This window comes from Microcebus murinus, chromosome 16 (assembly GCF_040939455.1).
Source record: "Microcebus murinus isolate Inina chromosome 16, M.murinus_Inina_mat1.0, whole genome shotgun sequence".
Taxonomy (NCBI): Eukaryota; Metazoa; Chordata; class Mammalia; order Primates; family Cheirogaleidae; genus Microcebus; species Microcebus murinus.
In genome coordinates, this window is record NC_134119.1 from 362,056 (window position 1) to 374,165 (window position 12,110).

The 12,110-nt window shown below is 47.5% G+C and overlaps 1 protein-coding gene across 4 annotated transcripts in view; it reads right to left on the reverse strand.

Annotated features, from left to right (window-relative positions):
- The window catches only part of DNAJC5 (DnaJ heat shock protein family (Hsp40) member C5), a 29,911-nt gene extending 18,174 nt beyond the window's left edge, over nucleotides 1-11,737 (reverse strand). For 2 of the 4 annotated variants that reach the window (XM_076010797.1, XM_076010798.1), the window contains exon 1: nucleotides 11,468-11,736. The gene's annotated coding sequence lies outside the window, so the exon portion shown is untranslated. Of the gene's footprint in view, nucleotides 1-11,467 lie in introns of all 4 variants that reach the window. The other 2 variants (XR_002221826.2, XM_020281797.2) reach the window with 2 other exon arrangements.
- Between the last annotated feature and the right edge of the window lie 373 nt (nucleotides 11,738-12,110).

The window sequence follows — 12,110 nt, forward strand, 5'->3', positions numbered from 1 at the left end:
TTTGTGGAGACAGATTCTCACTACATTACCCACGCTGGTCTCGAACTCCTGGCCTCAAGGGATCCTAACGCCTTGGCCTCCTAAAGTGCTGAGATTACAGGTGGGAGCCACTGCACCCAGAATGCTTCACACAAAATTAATGCAAGAAAACAAGACTGACCACTACTTGTTGGAGGCAGACACCTGGGGAAAACCTGAATTGCCTCAAACCAGAGCCACACCCTTGCCTGCAACCTCGGTTTCCCAAACTGCAAAACCGTTCCAAAGGTATGATTAGCTACAGAGAAACAAAATGAAACCCAGCACCCTGAAGCCCTTTTAATTTATAAACTGAGCTATTATCGCCCAGGTTCTAGCAGAGCATTCCGTAAATGTTTATTTTATTTATTTATTTATTTTTTTGAGACAGAGTCTCACTTTGTTGCCCAGGCTAGAGTGAGTGCTATGGCATTAGCCTAGCTCACAGCAACCTCAAACTCCTGGGCTCAAGCGATCCTTCTGCCTCAGCTTCCCGAGTAGCTGGTACTACAGGCATGCACCACCATGCCCGGCTAATTTTTTCTATATATATCAGTTGGCCAATTAATTTCTTTCTGTTTATAGTAGAGACGGGGTCTCGCTCTTGCTCAGGCTGGTTGTGAACTCCTGACCTCGAGCAATCTGCCCGCCTCGGCCTCCCAGAGTGCTAGGATTAGAGGCGTGAGCCACCTCACCCGGCCCGTAAATGTTTATTGAATTAATTTTATCAGTATTGATTTATGGCCAGACATCTAATAAGGATTTTCCTTAGTAAACTGATGCTTGGAATAATTCAAAAGGAGGAGGACAAAAGTTGAGCAAAAATAACTTCAAATATGCACTTAAACACAAGGAGAGGCAAAAGAGTCACATACTCTCAGACCCTGTTGCTCATCGAGGACGCTGTCTGTGACCCAATCTGGAAGAAGCCACCACTGCACTCCTATCCTCTAACAAATGCCCTGGGTGCCCCATCCCCGCAGTCCTGCACACCTCACCTCTGAGGGTACAAACAGCAGAGAAACGAATATGGGTGGTGCTAATGAGGTCACAGGGTGTGATACCCAGGCGGCCAAGGCTCCAATCCAACATGCTGGAACCCTGAGGAAGTGAGTGGGACTGACGGAAAGGAGGGCATGTCCATTATCTCAGCATTGGCATTAAAATTACTCATGAAAAAGATTCTAGGACAGATCCACTACCATGACCAAAAATTCTTACCATAATCCCAAATGTAAAATGAAACATGCCTACCAGGAAGAATTGTCTTCTTACCTGAATTAAGAGATAACTGTAACACTCAAATCCTCAACTTCAAATAACATACACATTTATAAAAATGCTCATGACCACAATCCTATTGGCAACATATTTACTTAGTAACCTTTGCCCTGTTCATTTTGTGATGCTGTAAACCCAGTGACCCACCCCCCAGCCGTGGCCCCACCCCATAGGGTGGACTGGTTGCTCCACCAGGGCAGACTCCAGAACGGAAGCTTAAGACATAGTGCGTGAGTCAGAGCTCATAAAATGCTACAGGCGACATCAGAGTATTTCCTGCACTTCCAACGGCAATACTGCCAAAACATAACTGACGGAAATGGTACCAACCTTCCGGCACTGACCCCTGGCCTAGGGCTGCTCTTTAGAGAAACTCGCCCTGAAGAGAGGGCAGGCCAGTGCCTCCCATGTGTGGACTGCCTTTGACAGAGCAGACAAACATGGTTTCAGAGTGACAGCTTCGATGCAATTATGACTAGAATCAAATGATCCCATCAAGTAGAGTATGCAACCAAGTACAAGGGGCACCAATTAAACCACGACAAGCCAACTGTGAAACACGCTGAAATTCAGAGGCAGTGTCAGAACACACACACACACCTCAAAATGGAAACACAATAGGATTGGGACGGAACTTGTGGTAACTGTGATAATTTTGACCTACACAGCAGCTACAACTCAGGGAACACTTTACTTGTGCAAGCACTTAGGGGCACACATGCCTGTACCCTACTGAACTCTGCTAAGAGGCCTGTGATTTGGACACCTGGTCCAGTGGGTGGGAGGGCAGCTCTGGGGTAACCTGCCTTGACTGGACCTTGGCTCTGTCATCCACAGGGCTCAATGACCAGACAAGTCACTGAACATCTCCACATCTCAATCTCCTCCTTGTCAAGTAGGGATAAAAATGGTCTAGAGCAGGGCCTGCCTGTGAGCTAGCTTGTGTGATGTGATTAGAGCAATGCCAGGCAAACAATAAACGTTTACAGATGAGAGGACCCAGGCTCAGGAAGGTTGAGTATCTACTTGAGGTTGTATTGCCAGAGATCAGTAGGGCTGTGATCCAAACCCAAGTCTGATTTGCACGCACTGTACATCATGACCGATTCTCAGCAACCATTTGATACAAGGGAGTTGTTATTCCCTGCCCTGACATCAAGCCTTTTCTGAATAAGGTGCTGTATTAACTCCTGATAATATTTTTCAATAAACATAAAAAATTAGCCAGGCATGGCAGCACTCGCCTGCAGTCCCAGCTATTCAGGAGGCTGAGGCAGAAGGATCGATTAAGCCCAGGAGTTAGAAGTTACAGTGAGCTATGATAGTGCCACTGCACTCCAGCCTGGGTGACAGAGTGAGACCATCTCTAAATAAATAAAAAATAAATACATGTACAAAGTTTACATAGTTGAATAAGTTTTGTTGGTTATATTTTAATTAACTCTCAGCTTGAAGACTAACAGTAATTATTAGTGCATAGCACTTTAGATGTAAAAAGTATATTCCTTAACAAAAAAACTCAGTTAATTTGATTATGCTTTGCTTTTTTTTTTTTTTTTTTTTGAGACAGGCTAGAGTGAGAAAGGCTTTCTTGCCCAGGCTAGAGTGAGTGCCGTGGCATCAGCTTAGCTCACAGCAACATCAAACTCCTGGGCTCAAACAATCCTGCTGCCTCAGCCTCCCAAGTAGCTGGGACTACAGGCATGCGCCACCATGCCCAGCTAATATATTTTTCTATATATATTAGGTGGCCAATTAATTTCTTTCTATTTATAGTAGAGAGGGGGTCTCGCTCTTGCTCAGGCTGGTTCCAAACTCCTGACCTTGAGCAATCTGCCCGCCGCACCCGGCTGTCCTTTGCCTTTTAAAAAGACAGAGGAACTGAGTGTGGTGGCTGATGCCTGAAATCCAAGCACTTTGGGAGGCCGAGGCAGGAGGACTGACCACCTGAGCCCAGGAGTTCAAGGGTCCAGTGAGCTATGCTCATGCCACTGCATTCCAGCCTGGGAGACAGAGTGAGACCTTGTCTCTAAAAAAAACCGAAAAACAAAAATACAAGGGAAGACCTATGGTTAAGGCTTTAGGGGAGGTAGCTGTCATTCAGCAGGACGGTTATTCTGGTGAGTACAGGGCAAATACCACCAGCCCATCCCAGGAACAGCACCCAGGTCTGCCGTGTAGCTAGGCTGCCTTATAACACGCTGTCGGTTTAAGACGTGCTACAAATAAAAGGTACAAATCACAGAAACTTAGGAGGTGTTGGTATGTTTCTCCTAAACTAGAGCATGTTCATGAGGATGTCTATGCCATGAACACCTGTGTGCATCTCAATCCACCTGCCTGAGAGCAGACGGGTTAGAGGCCAGCCAAACAGGCTGCCTACTCATGGCCACCTCACATTCTGTGTCAGTTCTAATATCTTTGTCTTAAAGTATGTCCATAAATAAATCTTTATGAAAGAAAAAGGCAGGGGCAGATGAAACAAGTGTGGGAGCCATGATGCTGTGAGCCCATCTGTCAGTAACAATCCATCAGGATGACGTGAGAACATGGGACCAACAGAAATGAAATTTTTTTAAACAAAAAATGTATTTATTTTTAGAGACAGGGATCTCACTATGTTGTCCAGGCTAGCTCAAGTCTTCTTCCACCTTAGCCTCCCAAGTAGCTGAGACTACAGGTGTGGGCCACTGCACCCAACAGAAATGACATTTTAAGAGTTTTTGTAAAATCTGTATGCTGTCATTTTAACATGTATGATGGCATTATGTTTCTTCAATATTATACCATTATACTGGAGAATATGTCTAACTGTTTCCTTATCTATAAAAATTTTTCTTACTTGAGGCTGGGTCTTGCTCTGTTGCCTAGGCTAAAGCAGCATCATCAGAGCTCACTGCAATTTCAAATTCCTGAGCTAAAGTGATTCTCCTGCCTTAGCCTCCTGAGTAGCTGGGACTATAGGTGTGCACAACCACGCCCAGCTAACATTTCTACTTTTTGTAGAGATGAGGTCTCCCTATGTTGCTCTGGCTGGTCTCAAACTCCTAGCCTCCAGCAATCCTCCCACCTGGGCCACCATGCCAGGCCTATAAAATTGTTTAAGAGCTACCTTGCAAGGCTGTCCTGGGAATAATGGCTAATGTATATTAAGTAACATTGGCAGAGAGTGCCTGTTCAACAAACTACACACAGTATCATTTCAGAGTGTTTGCAACTGAGGATGGGGGAATCCTCTAAGTGAATTTCACAGGAAGATACACTGTTTCAAAGGGGGAGGGGCAACAGGCTTGGGCAAGTTAAGAAATACTTCATAGGTCCCAGCCTGAGCAACAGTGAGATCTCTTCTCTACCAAAAAAAAAAAAAAAAAAAAAGACAGAAAAATTAGCTAGGCATGGTGGTGGTAGTACCCATGTGTAGTCCCAGTCGCTCAGGAGGCTGAGGCAAGAGGATTGCTTGAGCCCAGGAGCTTGAGGTTGCAGCGAGCTATGATGGTGCCGCTACACTCTAGTTGGGGTGACAGAGCGAGACTCTGTCTCAATTAAAAAAAAAAACCTGTTATATTTAAACTACAGACTTTGTAGGTTCATCTCAAAATTAAACTGAACAATTAGATTGTGTTAATTTGTTTTAAATTTTCATGTGAAGAGCTTCATCATTAAAACATTAAAGTATAAGATGGTTTACAGCCATTCAAGTTAAAAAAAAAAAAAAGTATAAGCGGAGCAGGGTACAGTGGTACATGCCTATATTCTCTACTTGGGAGGCTAAGGTGAGAGGATCACTTGAGCCCAGGACTTTGAGGCCAGCCTGGGAAAACATACTGATACTCTATCTCTAAAAAAGAAAAACATGTGTTAACTAAAAACAAAACAACAACAAAAAAGATGAATACCATCCAGTAAAAGCCCTTGCCTAGAATATAACTTTTTTTAGTTAATTTTAAAAACATACTGACTGGTTTCAAGCATTTTTATAAGTCCCTTTACAATTAGAAATTTATTTTTTCTTAAGAGAGGAAGGTCTCATTGTGTTTTCCAGGCTGGCTCTGAACTCCTGGGCTCAAGTGACCCTCCAGAGTTGCTGGGACTATAGGCAAACCACCACACCTGTCTCATAAGAAATTTCTTATTTTATTTGTATTTCTTTCTTTATTTTGAGACAGAGTCTCACTCTGTTGCCCAGGCTAGAGTGCTGTGGCATCACCATAGCTCACAGCAACCTCAAAGTCCTGGGCTCAAGCCATCTTCCCGCCTCAGGCTCCAGAGTACCTGGGACTACAGGCGTGTGCTACCACACCCAGCTAATTTTTTCTTTTTCTTTTTAGTTGCATGGCTAATTTCTTTCCATTTTTAGTAGAGATGGGGTCACGTTCTTGCCGAGACTGGTCTCGAATTCCTGACCTCAAGTGATCCTCCCATCTCGGTCTCCCAAAGTGCTAGGATTAGAGGCCACCACACCCAGACTGAAATTTCTTATTTTAAAGAATACATCAAGGGAGATCTAGCAAAATGTACTGCACTGGCAAAAAGAAAAAGAAAAGCCACTCAGATTTTAATATCAAACCCTACAGGAGCTAAATGAACACCAAAATATAAAGTGTTAAAATCCCTTTTGAGTATAGGGGAAAAGACACAGATACATTTGCCAGAGGGAATATAAATTTGGTAATACATGGCAAAAATTATAAAGTTTGTACTCTTGGACTCAGAATTTCTTTCATTATTTTTCTTAGAGAAGCCCTCTCACAATAAAAGATACTCCTATTTAATAAAGAAAAATGCAATGGAACTAGGTAACTAAAAATGAAACATTTGCTCTGCTACTAATCCCTCCCAACAATAGAAGGAAAAAAACAAAAGCTAGGCAGTGGCACTCACTCCCTCCCCTGAGCTGCCGTCACCCCTTTGCCTGGCCAAGCACCTGCAGCCTAGCTGTGGCTGGAGGCCTACAGCCTCTCTGGTGAGGAGCCCATGGACTGGACCTCTGGTGCCTGGATTCAGCCCCTTCCCCTTCAGGGTTAGCAATTCGGGGTCAGAATTAGACTAGTATTTGGGTTCTGTTGGTTTCACTAGAACACATTTCCACTCCACCCAGAGGAAAGAGCAGAGGCATAGTGCAAGGAGAGCTCTCTAAGAAGAGGCTGGCCACACATACTCCAGAGACCCAGGAGGGCGGGGCACAGCTGATAGGAGGCTGGCCAGTCAGCACTCCATCCCTCTGACTTGCCAGGATCGTAACTTTATAACCTGTCTGCACAGAACTCAGAACACAGCAATACAGACAACCAAAGGACTCTACACTTCCTCTGGTAAATGACCATTACTGCTGGTGATACATGTTCAATGCAGAACAAGGACAATAAAAGGACAATACAATTATAAACAACCCATGATGATAGCTTCATTTGTATTCATATATTTAAGGTATATTCACTAAGTACCCACAAGGTCTAATAAAATTTAAAAAAATTAATTAAGGCCAGGCACGGTGGCTCACACCTGTAATCCTAGCACTTTGGGAGGCTGAGGCAGGTGGACTGCTTGGGGCCAGGAGATATAGACAAGCCAGAGCAATATAGTGAGACCCCATCTCTAAAAAAAAAATAGAAAAACTAGCCAGGCATGATGGTGTGTGCCTATAGTCCCAGCTACTCTGAGGCTGAGGCAAGAGGATTGCCTGAGCCCAGGAACTTGAGGCTACAGTGAGCTATGATAACACTACTGCACTCTAGCTTGGGCAACAGAGCAAGATCCTGTCTCAAAAACAAAACAAAAAAAACCCCCCAACACATAAAAATATTAATATGGGTTTAAGATGTAAGGAATAAATGGCAAAATTCTCTGCCACAGGACAAGGTTTGTAAAACTATTCATGTAAAACATAGAATGATTTTGGAATGAAGTGAAATTTTGGTGTATACTTCCTTCCTGAAGAGGAAACAGATCAAGATAGAATTTTAAGTGATGTGTCCCAAACCTGGCCTCATTAAGTGCTTCCTTCTTTAGAGAATGAGATCCTGACCTTCATTTCTCTCTCTCTTTCTTTCAAGAGAGAGGGTCTTCTTCTGTCACTAGGCTGGAGTACAATGGCACAATCGTAGCTCACGGTAACTTCACACTACTAGGCTCCATGCTCAGCTAATTTTTTTTTTTTTTAAAGATAGAGTCTCGCTGTGTTGCCCAGCTGGTCTCAAATTCCTGGCCTCAAGCAGTCCTCCTGAGGCCTTGGCTGGGATTGCACGTGTGAGCTATCGCACCTGGCCATTTCTTTAATTACAGTGTGAAATAGCAACATATTTGGAAAATTCTTAAAATTTAGAATAATTTTTATTTTTAATGACCTATATCTATTGAATGTCTGCCATGCACCAAGAATGCAGCTGAACACTTCATCAACACACAGTGTTGTGTTTTTTTTGTTTTTTGTTTTTTTTTGAGACAGAGTTTCGCTTTGTTGCCTAGGCTAGAGTGAGTGCCGTGGCGTCAGCCTAGCTCACAGCAACCTCAAACTCCTGGGCTCAAACGATCCTTCTGTCTCAGCCTCCCAAGTAGCTGGGACTACAGGCATGCGCCACCATGCCCGGCTAATTTTTTCTATATATATTAGTTGGCCAATTAGTTTCTTTCTATTTATAGTAGAGACGGGGTCTCGCTCTTGCTCAGGCTGGTTTTGAACTCCCAACATTCAGCAATCCACCCGCCTCGGCCTCCCAGAGAGCTAGGATTACAGGCGTGAGCCACCGCGCCTGGCCCAGTGTTGTGTTTTTTATCAACACACAATGTACTCAAAGTTAATGCAAAGGGTGATGAGAGACAAAATCTACACTAAAGGTTGTTGGGTAATCTAATCCTTAAATCTTCAGAGCTGAATTGCTAGTGACTGGGAACAGACTAGTTGCTAATCCTCTTCCACAGATGTCATTATCTGGGGAGGGGGTCCAGGCAGTCCCAGCTCTTAGATTAGGAGTAGCATTTCCATAAAATAAGGCTATTATGACTTTTCAGCATCTCGGTCACTTCGATTAAGAACCAGTGGATGAGATGTCTTTCTGGGCAGGCAGGGTAGGGACAAGTACCCTCATTTTACAGAGTGCAGAGGCTTAGAGACGGAACGGGCCTCAGCCACGTGAGCCCTGGTCTCATCCTCTTTCAGGAAGGAAAGTCTAACACAGACACTGCTACCACACAGAGGGAAGGCCTGTGGCAGCAGGCGGTGTGTCTGACAGAAGATCACACTCCCTGGACATATCCCAGGAATCTGCAGCACAAGAATGCTCCAATCAGAATATAATAATGAACTCACTTTAGGAGTACTACAGTTTTAACTGCCTGATGTTGAACACCTGGAGGTGCATGAGGGCCACCACTGAGAGTTAGGGTCTCTTCTCCTGTGCAGGACCAGTCATCATGTTTCGTTTCTGGACAAATGTATTCCAACCTGTCTCCTGAGGACCCAGGAGTCTGTTTCCTTACTGGAGGAAAAACTGGCTGCTTTCATTTGCTGGTATGGTTTGCTCACAGCACCATACACTCCAAACCCTGTATACCACCCCCCTTCACTACCCCCCAACTTCAGAAGCAAACTTCCACCTTAGATAAAATTCTACCTTTTCATGATCTCCGGCCCCACCGCACTTTATTCATTCAACAAACACCTACTAACCATCTACTATACCTCAGGCACCAACGTGAGCATCTCAAGCCTCTAGAGCTATACCATCAGCAGCTTATTCTAGGATTCTTCATGGTAACGTCAGGTAGGTGGTCAATGAATAATTAGAAGAAATCTGATAAAGAAGGCTTGCGTTCAAGTTCCAGGTCTAACAATTATTAACAGTGAGAAGCTGTGCAATGTACTGGTGTCCAGCATAGTCCTACGACTCAGCCAAGCAATGCCCACCCTCTGCAAGTGAGGGGGGCTCGAGAACACAGAAATGGCTTAGGAATGTGCAGCATCTGTTTAATCTCTGAACCATGTTAAAAGAATCATCTCCAGGAGCTCAAGAAAACCCACTCATTCTGAGTTAGTGTGGGCATAAGGTGAAGGTTCTGGAAAGGACTCCAGCACCTTGAGTCACAAAGCAGGTCCTGCTGGGTTCTGCTACAGCATCAGGGCTGATGGGCCTTGGGCTAAGGGCATCAGGAAGGCTCATCTCAGCAGTTCTTCTCAATTAAGAGCCAGGCACATGATCTCACCCCACTCTACTTACCAAATGTCGCAACAGAGTATAACGACTAGCATGAGGGGTTTTTTCTGGAAATCAAAAATAAAATTTCTAAAAGCATTTTTACCCAGTGGCAGATTTGACTTTTAAAAACTTTTTAATTTTTAAATAATTATAGATTCAAATTGCAAAAAGATTTACAAGAAGGTACCAAGCACGGCCCCCCAATCCACCTGGTACCTGGGCTGTCTTTCATCAGTGGACAGGTGGGAGTTGGCGACTCTGTCCCAAGGGCAAATGTTACTCATCCCACAAATTCCAGGAACCCTGTACCTCTATGGGATCAGTACTCACCCACAAGCACTTCCGGGTGACACGGCCAAAATACTGCACAGCCGTGGCTAAGCTCCTCATTTTTCATTCATTCAACAAATATTTACTGGGCACATACCAAGTGCCAGCACTGTTCTTTGCACAAAGCAGTTTCCCCATGGATCTCACCTCACAGTAAAATATTAAGTATCATAAACGCATTAAGTAGGACATTAGAAGAATTAAGTGCTGTGGGAAAATTAAGCGGGGAAGAGAGATAGGACATAAAGAAGTGGAGAGTTGAAATAAGTAGGGTAGTCAGAGAATGCCTCAGAGAGCTATGAGGGCGAAGAAGTGAGCCTTCCAGGCAGGCCTGAGGACAGAGCACATGAGTTTGTTCACGGACTAGAAAGGAGCCTGCCATGGCAGGTGGCCAACGGTCACAGAGGGGTGGGGGGACTAAGACCCTGCAGGCCCATCCCTCTTCACCAAGGGTTTCCACCCAGAGGCCACAAAGTCAGCCAGCCAGCAGCGGCTCCCAGAACCCTTCACTTGGCCAGAAGCCACCTGGAGCCCCCAGCCACCCTCAGCCCTACAACACTCCAAAGTGAAAACAGAACCCAGGATCAGACACTTCCCCAAAGCCCTTAAGTTGAGGCTTCTAATTTCAATGTGTTCGACAGATTACATGTTCCTGAAACTCAGCATGATACTTTTTAAAAAGAGAGAAGCAAATAAATGCACATAAAATCTTAGAAGCTCTGGGTATGGTTTTGCCTTCAGGCAACCGTGACAATAGACGGAGCACTTTCACTGTTTTTGTCATTAAAATAGGGTTTTCCAAACAAAGTGTCTAACAATTCAAACCCAGCACCGATTAGGCTATGACCAGCAGGTTAGAACGACCAACAAGTCACAATCCAAATCTTCCCCACCAAGCCTAAACCTGAAAACAAAACTAAAGCTGGACTTCTTACTTCCTTTTCCTATATGACACAACAGAATGAATTTTGAGAAATCGTCTCAATGGGGACATGAAAAAGGGAGTCCTTAATCCAACCACTTAACTCCAAGTTAGAACCTGAACGGATGAGTTCCTAATACGCTCTCCGTAAGAAAGCGATACAAAGCGCTTCTTAAAATAATAGTTTTATACAGAAGATGAAAGTTTTTAAAAAAACAAATCAAATGCTTTTTGGGATTTACAACATCTAGCAGATTCATTCACAGGGCGCTAAGGGACAATCCTCCATTCTCCAAGCTATAAATACAGTGACCCGGGAACCACATTATCCGGCTCCCGTAACCCGGCGGCTCCCGACTTCCTCCGGCCTGCCCCGGAGGACGACGCGGACCCTCCGCCGGGTCGCGGGCGGGAGGGGCGCGCGGCGGCCGGGCGGGGGCTGGGGAAGCCCGGGGCCGGCGGCGCACAGCACCCGGGTCCGCGGAGCCGGCGCCCGGCGCCCCGAGGCGGCAGGTGAGCGCGCTCCTCGGCGGGGCCCGGCCCCGTCCGCCCGCGACGCCAGGCCGGGCCCCTGCGCCCGCCGCGCCCCGAGCTCGGCCCAGGCCCCGCGTCGCAGCCGCCCGCGGCCCGCAGCCCGGCCCGAGGGTCGCCGCCATTTCCGGCTCCGGCGCGCCGGCCCCGCGCCCCCGCCCGGCCTGACGCGGTCCCGCCCGCGCGAGCTCACCTGCCCGTCGGCCGCCCGCCCGCCGACTCCGCGGCTCCGCTGCCCGCTCCCCGCTCCGCCGCGCTGCTGGGCAGCGGCCGAGGCGCTCCTCAGCCTGGGTTCCCGGGGCGGCGGCGGCGGCGGCGGCAGAGGGCGCGGGAGCAGCACCGGCAGAGGTGGCGGGGACGCGCACGCTCACGCACGCTCGCGCACGCACCCGCACCGGCGCGCGCGCCCCCGGAAGGACGTGGGCTCTCGCGGGTCGGAGCCGCGGGCAGGACTGGCCGCGCGTGCGCCCAGAGCGGTGTGCGGGGCCCCGCCCTTCGGGGGCGGAGCCTGACGGACGACCGGGGCAGAGGCTCAGGAGAGCCCGGCGGAGGCTCCACCCATGATAGGTGGGGCCAAGGTGACAGCCCGAGGAGAGGCTCCGCCCACGCGGGGCGGAACTCCGATGACGGCCGGGGGGCGGAAGCTCGAGCGGCGGGCGGAGCTCGAGGCGGCCAAGCCGGAAGCTCCCGCCGCGCGGCAGGGGCGGGGCCGGGCCCGGGTTCCCGGGCTGCCCGGTGCCTCCCTTGGCCCCGTGGGCCGTCTGGTGCCGCGGCGAGCCGCAAGGAAGGAGCGGTATGGGGCTCGCAGTGCAGCGGAGCGTCCTTAGCGCGATGGT